Source organism: Nycticebus coucang, chromosome 1 (assembly GCF_027406575.1).
Source record: "Nycticebus coucang isolate mNycCou1 chromosome 1, mNycCou1.pri, whole genome shotgun sequence".
Lineage (NCBI taxonomy): Eukaryota > Metazoa > Chordata > Mammalia > Primates > Lorisidae > Nycticebus > Nycticebus coucang.
Window position 1 is genome coordinate 104,032,097 of NC_069780.1, and position 16,248 is coordinate 104,048,344.

Consider the following 16,248-nt stretch of genomic DNA (forward strand, 5'->3'; position numbering starts at 1 on the left):
CTCTTGAGAGAGTGTGAGTCAATAGAGTATAACAGAATTTACCTTAAGCCAAGTAATGTTCATATTTGCTATCTCCAGCAAAAGAAATAGAGTTTTGGTGCTGTCGGGGGAAAGCAGAGTTTTGGGACTGTCTGGGGAAAGCAGAGAAAAACCTAGAAAATATCACAGATTGGTTTCAGCCAGACACTGTGGTTCACGCCTGTAATCCCAGCAATCTGGGGGGCTGAGACAGGTGGATCTTGAACTCAGAAGTTCCAGAACAGCCTGAGAAAGAGTGAGACCCCGTCTCTACTAAAAAAAAAAAAAAAAACTAGGGCGGGGGAGGTGGGGTGAGGGGAGGCTTGCGTGGGTGAGGCAGTGGCTTGGCCGGTGGCGGTGGGACCGTGAAGGTGGCGGCAGCTGCTGTTTTGATCACTATCAATTTATAGTATAGTCTGAAGTCTGGAAGTGTGATTCCTCCCAATTTGTTTTTATTTCTGAGTAACGTCTTGGCTATTCGAGGTTTTTTTTCTGTTTACATACAAAACAAAGTACTAATTTTTTCAGATCTTAAAGTATGAAAGAGGTCCTTTAATAGGGATCACATTAAATCTGTAGATTGTTTTAGGTAGTATAGACATTTTAACAATGTTGATTCTTCCCAGTCATTTTTACATTTGTTAACATCTTCAACTATTTCTTTTCTCAGAGTTACATAGCAATCTCCTGCTGCTCCGCGACCCGGCCTGCTCCTCCTCGTGCTGGCCGTGGCGGGGACGCTGCTCCTGGAGGCACAGGCATTACAGTGTTTCTGCCACCTCTGCACAAAAGACAATTTTACTTGTGTGACAGATGGGCTCTGCTTTGTCTCGGTCACAGAGACCACGGACAAATTATACACAATAGCATGTGTATAGCTGAAATTGACTTAATTCCTCGAGATAGGCCATTTGTATGTGCACCCTCTTCAAAAACTGGGTCTACAACATACTGCTGCAATCAAGACCATTGCAATAAAATAGAACTCCCAACAATTGGCCCTTTTTCAGTAAAGCCGTCACCCGGCCTTGGTCCTGTGGAACTGGCAGCTATCATTGCTGGGCCGGTCTGCTTCGCCCACATCGCTCTCATGTTGATGGTCTTTATCTGCCATAACTGCACCGTGTCCACCATCGAGTGCCAAATGAAGAGGACCCTTCCTTAGATCGCCCTTTTATTTCAGAGGGTACTACATTAAAAGATTTAATTTATAATATGACCACATCAAGTTCTTGATCAGGGTTACCATTGATTGTTCAGAGAACAATTGCAAGAACTATTGTGTTACAAGAAAGCATTGGCAAGGGTTGATTTGGAGAAGTTTGGCGAGGAAAATGGAGGGGAGAAGAAGTTGCCATTAAGATATTTTCCTCCAGAGAAGAGTGTTCCTGGTTCCGTGAGGCAGAGATCTATCAAACTGTAATGTTACGTCATGAAAACATCCTGGGATTTATAGCAGCAGACAATAAAGACAGCAGTACTTGGACTCAGCTCTCATTGGTATCTGATTATCATGAGCATGGATCCCTTTTTGATTACTTGAACAGATACACAGTTACTGTGGAAGGAATGATTAAGCTCGCTCTGTCCACTGCAAGCGGTCTTGCCCATCTTCACATGGAGATTGTTGGTACCCAAGGAAAACCAGTTGTTGCTCATAGAGATTTGAAATCAAAAAATATCTTGGTGAAGAAGAACAGGACTTGCTGTATTGCAGACTTAGGACTGGCAGTGAGACGTGATTCAGCCACAGATACAATTGATATTGCTCCGAACCACAAAGTGGGAACAAAAAGGTAATGGCCCTGAAGTTCTAGATGATTCCATAAATATGAAACACTTTGAATCCTTCAAATGAGCTGATATCTATGCAATGGGCTTAGTATTCTGGGAAATTGCTCGACCATGTTCCACTGGTGGAATTCATGAAGACTACCAGCTGCCTTATTATGATCTGATCCATCAGTTGAAGAAATGAGAAAAGTTGTTTGTGAACAGAAGTTAAGGCCAAATATTCCAAACAGATGGCAGAGTTGTGAAGCCTTGAGAGTGATGGCTAAAATGAGGAGAGAATGTTGGTATGCCAATGGAGCAGCTAGGCTTACAGCTTTGCGGATTAAGAAAACATTGTCACAACTCAGTCAACAGGAAGGCATCAAAATGTAATTCTGTGGCTTTGCCTGAACTCTGCTTTTTTCTTCAGATCTGCTCCTGGGCTGTAATTTGGGAGGTCAATTGTTTCACCTCACTGAGAGTGATCAGAACGATATTGCTTCCTTTGCGGCAATGTGATAATGTCAACTAAAAACTTCCCAGGATTTCTTTGGACCCAGGAAACAGCTGTGTGGGTCCTTTCCATGCACTATGAACACTTCTTTCCTAAGATAGTTACAAAATATTGTGTAGTCTACCTTAATTTTTTTTATTAACAAAACTTGTTTTTTTTAAAAAAAAGATGATTGCTGATCTTAACTTTAGGTAACTACTGTGCTGACGATCATCTTTAAGGATAAAGGAGCTGGATTGCTGAGTTATAATGAAACATTTCTTATTTTTAAAAGAAAGTGATTTATTCCTGGTTAGTACATTCTCAGAGGATTCTGAACCACTAAAGAGTTTCCTTGATTCAGACTTCGAATGTACAGTTCTATAATTATTCAGGATCTTAGAACTAACACTTATAAAACTCTTATCTTGAGTCTAAAAATGACCTCATGGTAGTGAGGAACATAATTTATGCAATTGTATTTTGTATACTATTATTGTTCTTTCACATATTCAGAACATTACATGCCTTCAAAATGGGATTGTACTATACCAGTAAGTGCCACTTCTGTGTCTTTTCAATGAAAATGAGTAGAATTGCTTAAAGTCTGCGTGTCAAAATCAATAATGTTTGCAATAGATCTTAGCCAAAAGGCCGAGAAGCGATAAAAAAATCAATAATGTTTGAATCTGAAAAGTTTATTTATTTGGGTAATCCAAACATTTTCTATTTTGTTTTTTTGAAGGGTTTTTGTGGCATGTTATCTGGAATTCCATTATGAAAATGCCTTTCTCCTACCAAAATGTGCTTAAACCACTGAAGAAATGAAGTGGTGTTAACGTATTGTTATCATGTCATGTCTGAATATTCTCACATCAAGCATTTTGATTGCGTTATCTGAGTATACTTAAAACAAAATCAAGTGGCACTCTAGATGCTTATATTACTTTAATAATTTAAAATTTGTAGCATCAGACTAATTTTTCTAAAAGGGAAAGTTTGTCTAGCTGCTTATGAAATGTGTGGTATTCTGTAAACCATTTTTTTCTTTATCTGTTCAAAGACAGTGTTATTTTTTTAAGAAATGAATTACATTTAAAGTTAGAATATGGTTAATGTTAAATAATAGGCCTTTTCCTAGGAAGGCAAAAGTAGTTAATAATTTGAATACATAACAGGTGTGCGAGAGAGTCACATTTGTTTGTAGGAGTAAGTGTGTGGTGGGTTCTCTGTCTTTGTAACCAAGGTTAGAGTTAGTGTGGTTTGGAGGTCTCACTACACTTTGAGGAAGGCAGCTTTTAATTCAGTGTTTCCTTATGTTTGCAGATATCAGAACTACTTAATTTACTTACATTTATGCAGTTAGTTCAGTGCACCCTTGATATTTGGGAGAAGTGGTAGCTAAAGAACATTCTGAATAAAGGTTCTCCTTTGCAAATGTTTTCAGTCAGATTAAATGTTCAAAGCAAACTTGTTGCGGTCTTCTTATATTAAGTCGAAACTAGCTTATAATAACTGGTTTTTACTTCACTGCTATAAAGTCTTTGTAGGTCTTTTACAGTGTTCAAAGTCCTTTTAATCACTGTGATCTTACTCTGAGGTGGGGAAAGGAACTATCATAGCTGTGAGGCAAGACTGACTTTATAGTGCTATCAATTCCCCAATAAGAGGGTCAGAACCACCTTTACAGTATTCTGGTCAGGAAGAGGTAGTGGCCACTTGCACTGAACGAGTTGCATTCTGGTAATGTCTTATCTACTATACATAGAATAAATTCAAAAGACTATTTGGTCTAAAACCAAAGTAATTTTAGAATGAATGACACGTTACATAGGAATTGAATGTCAATTTCATGTGTTTCAAAACATGGGGAAAATGTGCTTAGAGGTTACTATTTTGACTACAAATTTGAGTTTTTTTCTGTAGTTACTATCATTTCATCAAAGCAAATGAATGAGTTTGAGAGGTCTGTTTTTATAGTTGTGTTATATTACTTGTTTAATAATAATCTCTAGTTCTTTGATCAGGTACTTTTTTTCTCCTTTGGGCCATTTCTAAGCCTACCAGATCTGCTTTATGAAATCCAGGGGACCAATGCATTTTATCACTAAAACTATTTTTATATAATTTTAAGAACATACCAAAAGTTTTCTGATTTAAAGTTGTAATACCTGATTTCTCGCTTTCGTATAAGGTAATCAACTTCTGCTGAAGATATTCTTTATTAAATCACAGATTGAGTTACAATTATACTGTTCTTGCCTAAGTGGATAATATACTTTTGATGAATCAGGGAATTCTGTTGAAGATTGGAATTGAGTTCTAAACTGAGTGTACATTATTACTGCAGATAATTCCTTTTTTGGCTAAGGACAGAGAGCTTGATAAACCCCAATTGGCTAATATTGAATGCGAAAGTAACTTAAAAGATGAGGTGGATTATGATTACTGTGGCCATAACTGCAGATAAATGTTATTAGAGTAATCATTTTTTCATTTGGAAACACAATCTTTTTTTATACTGCCTAACCTAGGATGCTCACCTTCCAGTATACAGCTTGGCTGAAACATACCTTCTGGCAAGTCACCTGTCCACATTCATTTTGTCAGGAACCTGAAGGAGCGGGTCTGGTGGGAGGATGACTTAGTGGGCATGGATGTCCCTGCTGCATTCTTCCTGTCTTCAGCTCTGTTTCTCCTAGCCTGCTGGGTCCTGGCTCAGAGACCATTGCCTTTTGACTAAAGAGCTGCTTCTGAGACCTAGAGTTAAAATGACTGAAGGAAGTTGTGGGATATACTTCTATTTCCTTGAGTCATTAGAGGTGGCAAGGAGGGATCTCCCAAGTTTGGGGACTGAACAGATGTGGCTCGGGGTGCTCCTGCTGGTTGCCCTGCTTTGTCTTTAGCCTTGGACGAGGAGCGGGATGGCAGCTGTGGCAGTGGTAGTTACACCAGAAGCAATGGCCAGTTGTGACCCCCTTAGGACAGGGTAAGGCCTGAAGAGCTGAGCCTGTAATCCTGCTGTAATGACAGTGCTCAAGAAGTGCCTTGAGTCAGTGTATAATGCCATGGCCACCATGAATTTCAGATTTCTGTTCCTGTTACAAAATTTAAGTGGTAACTTGGCCATTTTTGTAGTCCATGCATGAGTTGCCCTTTTCTTCTCTGTGTCTGAGAACTGTCGGGTATGGACTATTTTCTAAAACAAGATGGCAAAGAGCTAATTAAAATGCACAAAAAAATCAATACCCATTAGACATGTCATATCAAAAGCCTATTTTTATCCTTGCACTGAAAGAAAGATTTTAAGTCAACTGTTTCTTTTGTTCCTCGACTGTGGCAACGTTCTGGCTCCAAATTGTGGAGATTCCAAATAATGGTTTTGTTATAGGTCAGCAGAAAATGTCAATTCAGATATTTTGAGATCCTAAAGAGTAGCTCTGTACTTGCACTGCAGCTTCTTGTGTCTGTTTTGGAGTGCTGGAACACCCGTGTGCCCTCTCTGAGAATGCTGAACTTCTTTCTAAGGATTGTCAGTATTAGCCTTTCAATCCCATTATGCAATCTTATTTGTAAATGTCAACTTTAAAAAAAATGGTTAATAACATTCAACCTGTTTCTTAAAACTTAAAAGGAACTTCAGTGAATTTGTTTTTATTTTTTAAATAAGATTTGTGAATTTAATATCATGAACTGTGTTTTGATATCCCTTTTTCACGTTGTGCCAATGGAATCGGGTGTTTGATATTTCTTTAGATGTCAAGGAGATGCTTCAAAATGTCAATTGCTTTAAACTTAAATTACCTCTCAAGAGACCAAGGTACATATACCTCATTGTATATATAATGTTTAATATTAGAACATTCTCCAGGTTTGCAGTTTTATTTCTATAAAGTGTAGGTATTATGTTGCTAAATTATACAATGTTACTGTATTCTTTATATTTGTACCCAAGATGACATCATCTATACTTTCTGTTTTCTGTATTTTATTGTATTTGTGCAAAATTCTTTTGGTTTTATCAGTGTAATCTCTACGCTTTCAGATAGGTACAGAAAATGTCCATATGAATTTTCATTTATGTTAAATGAAATAAGCTGTATTTCCCCATAAGTTTTTAAAAAATGTATATTGTATTTGTAGTAATATTCTGAATGAGCTGTAAATAGGAAATAGAAGAGTGATGCTTATGTTAAGTCCTAACACTACAGTAGAAACATGGAAGTAATGCAAACAAAATACTTTTCCGCCCCCCCAACCCCCCAAAAAAGGATAAAAATAAAAAAAACTAGCTGGGCGTGGTGGTGGGCACCTGTAGTGCCAGATACTCGGGAGCCTGAGCAGGTGGATTGCTTGAGCCCAAGAATTTGAGGTTGCTGTGAACTAGGGCACTCTACTCAGGGTGACAGAGTAAGACTCTGTCTTAAAAAATATTTGGTTTTAGCTTTTTTTTTTTTTTCCCGAGACAGAGTCTTACTTTATCTCCCTTGGTAGAGTGCTGTGGCATCACAGCTCACAGCAACCTACAACTCGTGGGCTCTGGAGAGTCTCTTGCCTCAGCCTCCCGAGTAGTTGGGACTACAGGCCCCTCCCCCCACCATGCCCGACTATTTTTTTGTTGCAGTTTGGCCAGGGCTGGGTTCAAACCGCCACCCTCGTTATATGGGACCAGGGTCCTACTCACTGAGCCACATGCGCCACCCCTGGTTTTAGCTTTTTAAGGATGCCAATCAGCCTGTATATATATTTCAGAGTTCACTTTAGGCTTATATTCAGTTAAGAAAAAAAGTATCTTCTTTTTTTTCTTCTTTTTTTTTTATTAAATCATAACTGTATACATTGATATGATCATGGGGCATCATACACTCGCTTCATAGACCATTTGACACATTTTTATCACAATGGTTAACATAGCCTTTCCGGCGTTATCTCAGTTACACACCTGTGGTGCATCTTACAGGGGTATTTGCGAAACTTGGTAAATGTAGAATGTAAATGTTTTGGCACAGTAACTGAGAAAAAGTATCTTCTGACAGTTTATTGTAACCTTGTACTTCACTTACAATGGGATTTAAAAAATTATGAAGAAGAATTGCTTTCTCCTCTTTCACATAGTGACATAAGATAATCCTCTTATCTTACAAACTTTAGAAATGTGTAAATATTTAGAAATAACCCACGAAGATATAAAATGTTTATCAGTAACCAAATATGGCTTCTCCAGGATTCAGAGCTATTTTAGTGTTTTCTTATTTCATCCATCCTTCACATTAAAAAAAGAATTGCTTATCTGTTTTAACGTTATGTTCTATGTATCTCCATGCTTAATGAACTTCAGGTTCTATTTTATTATCAGTGTTCACCAAATTCATAATAGGCAACTCTCTTATCAAACTTAATAGCCTTGAATTTTTAATGTTCCAAAGCACTGACTCTTTTATCCATATTTTTCTCTAAGAAAATTTTAGTTCATGGTTATCCCAGTAGTAGATAAGGCCACAGACTTTCTAGTCTGGAATTCCATAGGCCAATGGTTTCTAAGCATTCCTGCACATTTCAATCTCCTAGAGCACCTTGGTTGTTTGCCATATCAACTAAATTAGAAGGAGTGAATCAGGTATCTGTATTTTTTTTTAAAGATCCAAAGATTATTTCAATGCACAGTATAGTATTCAGAGGCCCACAGCCTCAAAATCCAGAGCTCTACAACACAGAAGCTTCAAAACCCCCATGGAGGGCAGAACAGGTTTGGAGATCCTTAGAAAGTCCATCTTCAGAGCTGTATCTCTATTTGACATGTGTGGATAAGCCTCATTCAAATGGCTTCTCATTTGACTTGACTGAGAACTTTCTTGTTGGGGAGAATCCCTATTCCTTAAAAGCAGTTGGAAAATTGTTAACATTGTAGCTGCTTACAGCTGCCATGGTTGGGGCAAACAACAGCCAGAACAAAAATTTGAAAGATCTGAGGAAGTTAGGTGTCTGTCCCTAGGAAGCTCTGAACAGCTTTGCCATATTATGTAACCTAGAGGTTATGTGAGTGTGTCCGGCTGAGGCCAGGAAGCCCTATCAGGGCCCTAGTAGCTCTGGTCTGGCTGACCTCAGGCCCTGAGCAAGCAGGAGGTATAGAGGAAGAGGGTACAGTTGCAAACTGCCTGAGTACTGAAAGCAGGATCCAAAACAAACACAAAGCCCCTAGACAAAAGGCAGAAGATTTACTGGCTCCAGGCAATAAACCCTAGAAATCTCCAGCCAGTGTAGTTGAGCACCAAACTCACTAAGCAAAGAGGTCTCAGTGGCTCAGTGGCATGACAGGGAAATACAAACTTCCCAGTATCAGTCCAGGTAAGTCACTACATCACCAAGAGTAAGAATAAGAAAAACCAGCAACACAAACTGTGGGTTGGAAGTGGGAGGGTCAGGTTTCCCAGAGTTGCTTTAACATATCATCTTAAAAAAAAAAAAAAGAGTCCAATTTTCAAGAAATTTATGAGAAGAGCAAAAAAAGAGAAACGTATATAGCCCATGCATGGTGGGGGCAAAGATCAAGAGAAATTGTCTTTGAAGGAGCCCAGATGTTGGACTTTAAATTAGGCATTCACAGAACCATTGGAGATATCTAGATTATGGAAACTGAGTCCATGAGAGATTAAGTAACGGTTAGCGAGAAGTATGTGAAAATATTATAGGCAAGTCTCTGAACAACCTTAATGTTTTCATCTCTTTTCCAGGCCCTCCAGTTAACGTCACATGCGACATATTCATCAACAGCTTCGGCTCCATCGCAGAGACCACCATGGTAGGCATGTTACTATGTAACAAGCGTCACACTAGAGTAATCTATAATCACTGGCAATTTTTCTGCTGTTACATAATTTACAACCCAAATAAATATAACAAGATTTTAAAAGATCCGATTAGTGGTATAATTAAATTAGAACCAGCTACATTATAATTTATTTAGAAGTACTATATTGGAAAATAAATGTAAGGGAAAACAACACAATCTCATGCTAAGCCTTGAAATAAAATGGACATTTTTACTATATAAATAATTTTATTTCTTTGTAATGCTATTTGGTAGCCAGACATAAGCATGGTAGTAAATTCTTTCAGGTTTAATTATCCTCTACACTTACAAATTTATTTATGTTGAGTATTCTGATTACTTTTTCAAGTGAATATAGAATTTGCCTAAACATTAAATATTTTGCAAATAGTAGTATAGTCATCACTTAACAGTTATGTCATTGAGTTATTAAAGCCAGATAAACCTAGAAATGGTTGTTACAGACCAAATTCATTGTCTTCACTTTTACAACTTTCTTTAAAGATCACATTATCTTATCTTTGTCCTGTAGTTTCTATTCTGCACGTTAGCTAAAATAGAATGCAGAAATAGACACTTTACTTACTAAATATCTACCACATTATTTAGCAGCCAGTTTATTTTTCTTGAGACTATGTATGAATTACATAGGTTTATACTCTATTTCTGAAGTTATGGAGTATAATTTGCCTCAAAGTTAATATTAACTAAAATATGGGGTAAAGTACTTACAGATTTAATAGTTTCAGAAATCATTATTAAATATGCTCACTGGATGATAAATTTTCTTAGAAAAATAATCTAATATCCAAATTATGACATGTGGGGGGTATGCATGTATGTAGGGTATATTTACAGGGATCATCTCAACACCGAGAGACTATTCAGGCACCTGTTCTTTTTAAATGCTGTCTTTGTAATGTCTGCAACATCTTGTCATTTACTAGAATCTCTGCAGTTCTAGTCAAACAATATAATTATAATGGAAGCATTATAGGAAAAGAACTGAACTTACATTTGAGGACATTGCATAGAATTATCTTTTCTTTTTCTTTCTTTCTTTTTTATTTTTTTGAGACAGAGTCTCACTATGTCACCCTCGGTAGAGTGCTGTGGCATCACAATTCACAGCAACCTCAAACTCCTCGGCTTAAGCGATTCTCTTGCCTCATCCTCCCAAGTAGCTGGGACTACAGGTACCTGCCACAATGCCCAGCTATTTTTTGGTTGTAGTTGTCATTGTTGTTTGGCAGGCCCAGGCTGGGTTTGAACCCGCCAGCTCCAGTGTATGTGGCTGGCACCCTAGCTGCTGAGCTACAAGTGCCGAGCCAACATTGAATCATCTTAAGTATAGTGCTCTGTAAGTTAACATGAATGTATGGGCATGGGTTTAAAGACAGAGAAAATACCTGTAATTTGTTTGCACAACCAAAACGTTGTGCTTCTGCTGTGATTCCATCTCTAAAGTGGCTAGAATCCTGTTTTGAGCTTTGACACATTTCAGATTCTGGTTGAATATCTGTTCTTGATTTATATCCTGCCTTTGTACACACAGTTCAAATCACCCAGAGATGGTGGAACTGCTTTAACTTTCTTCTACTCAAGCATCCCCAAATTGTATTTCTAGTCCTGGTGACTTTCTCATCTTAATTGTTTCAATACACACCGGATAATTCTAAAAACCTGTGAATACGGACATATTCTTTTTAATAGTTTATTCATTCATCCAATAAATGTTTTTTGGGCTGGGCACACACAGTGGCTCAAGCCTGTAATCTCAGCACTCTGGGAGACCAAGGTAGGAGGATCCCTTGAGCTCACGAGTTCCAGACCAACCTGAACAAGAACAAGACCTCGTCTCTACTAAAAATAGAAAAACTAGCCAGGCATGGTGACAGGTGCCAGATACTTGGGAGACTGAGGCAGGAGGATTGCTTGAACCCAGGAGTTTGCGATTGCTGTGAGCTATGACTCTTGGGCACTCTACCCAGGGCAACAGAGTGAGACTCTGTCTCAAAAAAAAAAAAAAAAAATGTTTTTGAGGGCTTATGTTGAGCCAAGCATTTTGCATATCAAGGATAAAATAGTCATTTTATTCTGACCAATCTTTTATTGACTTAGTAGTAAGCCATAAACCACTTCTATTATAGAGTTGAAATTATGAGCCTCATTTTTCTAACTTTTTGTTGCTATTTAATATACATGCAGAAAAAGACATGCATTATAGAGATGGAGTGCAGTGACTTATCCCAGAGTGAACGCTTAGAGATGAAAGAGTAGTATCCAGGAAGCCTGCTATACCTCCTGGCATTCCCTGTCCTTTATGTTTCCTGAAGTGGGCTGGGTGCATACGCAGCACTGTGGTATTCCAAAATGAACATTTTGGCTTAACTGCCTATTTTCAGAAACAGATGACTCCCCATCTTGTCACACATATGTTAAAGAGTTAGAGAGTTGTTCTGGTATGTGATTTAAATCAGTATTTACTCATGGAACCAGAGCTTTACACCAGTGCCCATAGAATAAATTATTATTATTATGATTGTTATTATTATTATTTTGAGACAGAGTCTCCCTAATGTCATCCTGGGCAGAGTGCTGTGGTATCACAGCTCACAGCAACCTCCAACTCTAGGAGCTCAAACGATTCTCTTGCCTCAGCCTCCCAAGTAGGTGGGACTACAAGCACCTGCCACAATGCCCAGCTATTTTTTGGTTGCAGTTGTCATTGTTTGGCAGGCCTGGGCTGGATTCGAACCCACTAGCTCCAGTGTCTGTGGCTGGTGCCCTAGCCACTGAACTACAGGCACCGAGCCTGAATAAATTATTTTATAAAATAAAAACAAAAAAGGTGATTGACTTTGGTACAATAGTTTGTCAAGTGCTTGCACGTACTGACATGCAGCAGGGCTTGAGGATAGCATGTAAGGGGCTGGGGTTATCTCATTGACCTGTCCAACTGGACGGGTTTTTGTCTTCCTCACAAATGATGTTTTCACATTTTAGTTGGAACAACATGCATGCACATTAGAATGCTACTTTGAATCTTTAGATTTTCTCTTCCCTCCTCTCCTCTCCTTCTTTCCCCTCCTCTCCCCTTTCTTCTCCTCTTTTCTTTGATTTTTTGTTTCAGACAGAGTCTCAGTCTGTCACCCTGGGTAGCATGCCAAAGAGTCATAGCTCACAGCAACCTCAAACTCCCAGGCTCAAGTGATTGATCCTCCTTGCTCAGCTTCCCGAGTAGCTGGGACTACAGGGGCTCACCACCACACCCGGCTAGTATTAGAGACAGGGTTTCGCTCATGCTTCTTTTCTTATAGTGTCAAGAATTGTGCCTGGTATGAGTACTACGCTGGTTCAAAAAAACTAGGCAGGAAGTATTCCTTCCTCCTGTACTCTATAAAATAGCTAATGGAATGTCAATTTTATTGCTTCCTTAAATAGTTGGTGAAATTCACTAGTAATGGCATGGGGACTGATCATTTCATTTGCGCAAAAGTTTTCAATTACAAGCACTTCTCCTTGAACGGATATAGAACTATGTAGTGCTTCTATAGTGTCAGTTTCACAATAGTTGTAGTTTTCGTGGAAATTTTCCATTTCTTTAAAATTGCCACTTTATTTACATAAACTTATTTATAGCATCTTTTTACTCTTAGGGATTTTGCAAAGTTTCTATTTTTTTTCTTCTGGTAATTTGATTTCAACTCCTTCCTGTCTTAATTAATTTACATATGGATGAATTTCATTTTAATTCTACTAAGGATTTTACATATGGATGTATTTCTAGTAGGGATTTACATATGGATGTATTTCATTTTAATTCTACTAGGGATTTTTGCCGCCTTGTGAATCTATGATTAATGCTTGTTTTCTTCCAATATTCAATTTGTGTCTCTTCAATTGTTCTTTTATACTGTGTGTGTGTATATATATATATACATATTTTTTTTTTTTGTGACACAATCTCACTCTATCACCTTGAGTACAGTGCCATAGAGTCATAGCTCATAGCAACATCAATCTCTTGGGCTCAAGTGATCCCCTTGCCTCAGTTTTTTTTTTTTCCTCCTCTTTAGTAGAGGCAGGGTCTCCCACAGGCTGGTCTCAAACTCCTGAGCTCAAGCAATCCACCTTCGACCTCTCAGAGTGCTAGGATTGAGCACTTGCAATGACAAGCCATTGCACCCAACCGAGTTCTTCTGTTTTTATTAGAGACTGTGTCTTGCTCTTGCTCAGGTTGATCTTGAACTCCTGAGCTCAAGGGATCCTCCCTCCTGAGCCTGCCTCAGTGCTGGCATGACAGGTGTGATCTGGCTTCTTTTATACTATATATTGATTGTATTTTCTGTATCTTAATTTCTTTGTCAGAGTTTTATCACTTTTTATTTCTCTTCCTATTTCTTGTATTTCTCTTTATGAATTTTGACTGGCAAATGAATTACTGTAAATCCATAAACATCCCCCAAATCTACATTTCAGATCAATTCATCTTCGATTCCTTCACCATAAATAAGTCCATGACTTACATAAAGTTAATTTATTCCCAGACTAAGCTGGTGATTTGCTTGTGCTATTTTATTTGGTTTTGTTGGAATAACTTTTTCTCCCTGTGTTGATTTATCAAGCAGACTTCAAAAACATCCTATTATTTTTTCCAACTTGCTTTTAAGATTCATTTTTTTCCTTTTTAAATATTTTATCTAAAACCACAAATATTTATTTAAATTTTGTCATTATGGTCATGATAGGGCAGCAGCCCTCTCTGATAATGCTCATCATTGCATCATTAACTAATACTGGCCCCACACAAAGTAGCTCCTAAATACATACATATATATGTATATATATATACATACATATATATATATATGTATACATATAAAGACACACACACACATAAACATACGAGGGCTGTCTGGAAAGTATCCAGCCATTATCAAATCTATTGTTCATTACACGGCTGGATGCTTTCTGGGTAGCCCTCAAATGTGTAGATAGATAGACAGATAGATATATTTGAATATGTATAAATATAATTGCATTCTTGCCAACAAAGACTTTTTTTTTTTTTCCAAAAAGAGAACATGCTATTGTGTCTTTGACACAAGTATACATGGTTATCTTTACTGCTTTGCAATATGCACTATTTCTGTAGTTTTGAGCACTGGCCACTGCTTTAAGTTAATAAATACTACTGTCTCTAAAAAAGGAGGTAAGCGGCGAATTGCACAATCAAGTCAATGCTGGCTAATATTGCCCAAATGTACTTGGATTTTTAATTCGAAGATTTCCGTGCAGTTTTACAATCTTTTCTCAGATAGTGTTTGCTTTTTCATGCTATGTTGAGAGTAAGATAATTTTATGAAGAACACTATAATTTTCTATGGAGAGTTCTGTATGATAAGAAATTAGAGCTGCTATTCATGTAGAACTTACGGTGACTCAAGGATAATGTTTAAAACTCAGAAATATTAAGGTACAATTACTACAGGAACTGACTGGGTCCAGTAATTTTTTTTAGGGATAATAGAAAGAAAATGTTTATAAAGTGAAGGAAACTCCATTTTTTTTTGTCTTATTATAACCTTTACCCAGAAATGAGTCACTGATTTTCTTTTTTTATCTATTGCCAGTGGGTTAAATTCTTGTAAAGGTACATTCAGTCACTATTTATGAGAACCATAATAGTATTCAGGGGTGATTCCTGCATCATTCATACTTATAGACCTAATAACGTTGATGCAGGATAGAATTATATTGTTGCTCTTCCATTGCTTTTGGAATAACCTGAAAGCATCCTGCTATCCTTTCTCAGACTTATTTTCTATTTTTTTTGTTACTTTAGGTAAAGCCAGGCAAAATAGAGAAATAGCATTCATCTGAATAATGTTTAATTCCACGCACGAGTAAGCCCTGATTTCAGCTTGAGTGTGCTCTGAACACTCATTTACAAGCATCAGTCAGAAATAGGCTTATTTACTGGAAGCATATTGCAGATTTCCATGTCTGAAGTTTAGGAGGGAGCAAGGCTATTTATAATGACATTATCCTTCACAATAAGGGAAGAAAAGGAAAGGAAAAAAAGCTTTCTTTAGCATTCTGAGAAATGGGAAGGTCGCTGATCACAAAAGTCCAACTCACCACAACTTTTCCCTGTGTCTGGCTATCAGCAGTTTTACACATAAAGAGCAGCGATAGAAGACATAGATGAGCTAGCTCCATTTCCTCATATGTGGCCATCTGTACTCAGAGCACAGCACACCTGCAGTGCAGGGATGGATGTCATGTTGTTCCAAGTGGGGTCTGAGAGCCACTAGATGTCAGCATTGGAGCGCACTGCCTTTCTGTTTCTCTGTGCCACGGACCTTCTGTTCAGCCAGCTTCTCCATCTCTAAAGAAAGTAAGTGAGAAATTGTGTGCTGTGTAAAATAATCACATCCCATGTAAGAAGACAAGCAATTCCTCCAATGTACCCATTTTTTACAGTCGTGAGTTGTAGGATGTTAGGCAGAAAGAGGAAGTGGTGTATCGTATCAGTGGTGTGTATACATGAGTTGTGCATCCACGTGTATGTGTAGACACAGGTGTACAAGGCACAATGCCATAGCATGAGAAAAAGTTGCTAATAGCTATTTTAGCCTCCTTAAGCTCTCCACAAGGGTTTCCTTCTTCTAGAGAGTATCTTGCATCATATAAAACAATGAAGTTACCAGATGTTTCCTTCCCTGTTGGAATAAATTTTCTGTATTGGAAATTTCGCCCTTTCCACTATGCGTGGATATTTTTGGATACAATATCTCTACACTTCCTCAGATCTGTTATTTCCTGGAGGGTGAGAAGAGTATCTTTTCTATCACGAAGGAGAGTTCAGGGTAAAAATCTGTGCATTTGTGAATGAATTAATGTATGCCTCAATTAATTCATCTAGAGAAATAATTCTTAAAGCAGGTCATGTCTCTTAAGCCAGGCCCTGAGTTTTGAAGAAGGCACGTTGGCAAGTGCATCTCATTAAATATTCGGGACTTGAGGTATTTAGTACATCCAAGTAACAACTGGAAAATGGCAGCTTGCCCTTCCCCTACTATCACTTTTTCCCATTGCTGAGTCGTGGAGAGGAGAGCCATGGAGAGAA

General features: G+C 37.9%; 1 pseudogene across 1 annotated transcript; it reads left to right on the forward strand.

The window, feature by feature from the left end:
- The first annotated feature begins 763 nt into the window (after positions 1-763).
- Positions 764-2,267, forward strand: LOC128588975 (TGF-beta receptor type-1-like; annotated as a pseudogene). Its single transcript, XR_008380827.1, has one exon. The product of XR_008380827.1 is annotated as a TGF-beta receptor type-1-like (transcript).
- The last annotated feature ends 13,981 nt before the right edge of the window (positions 2,268-16,248 follow it).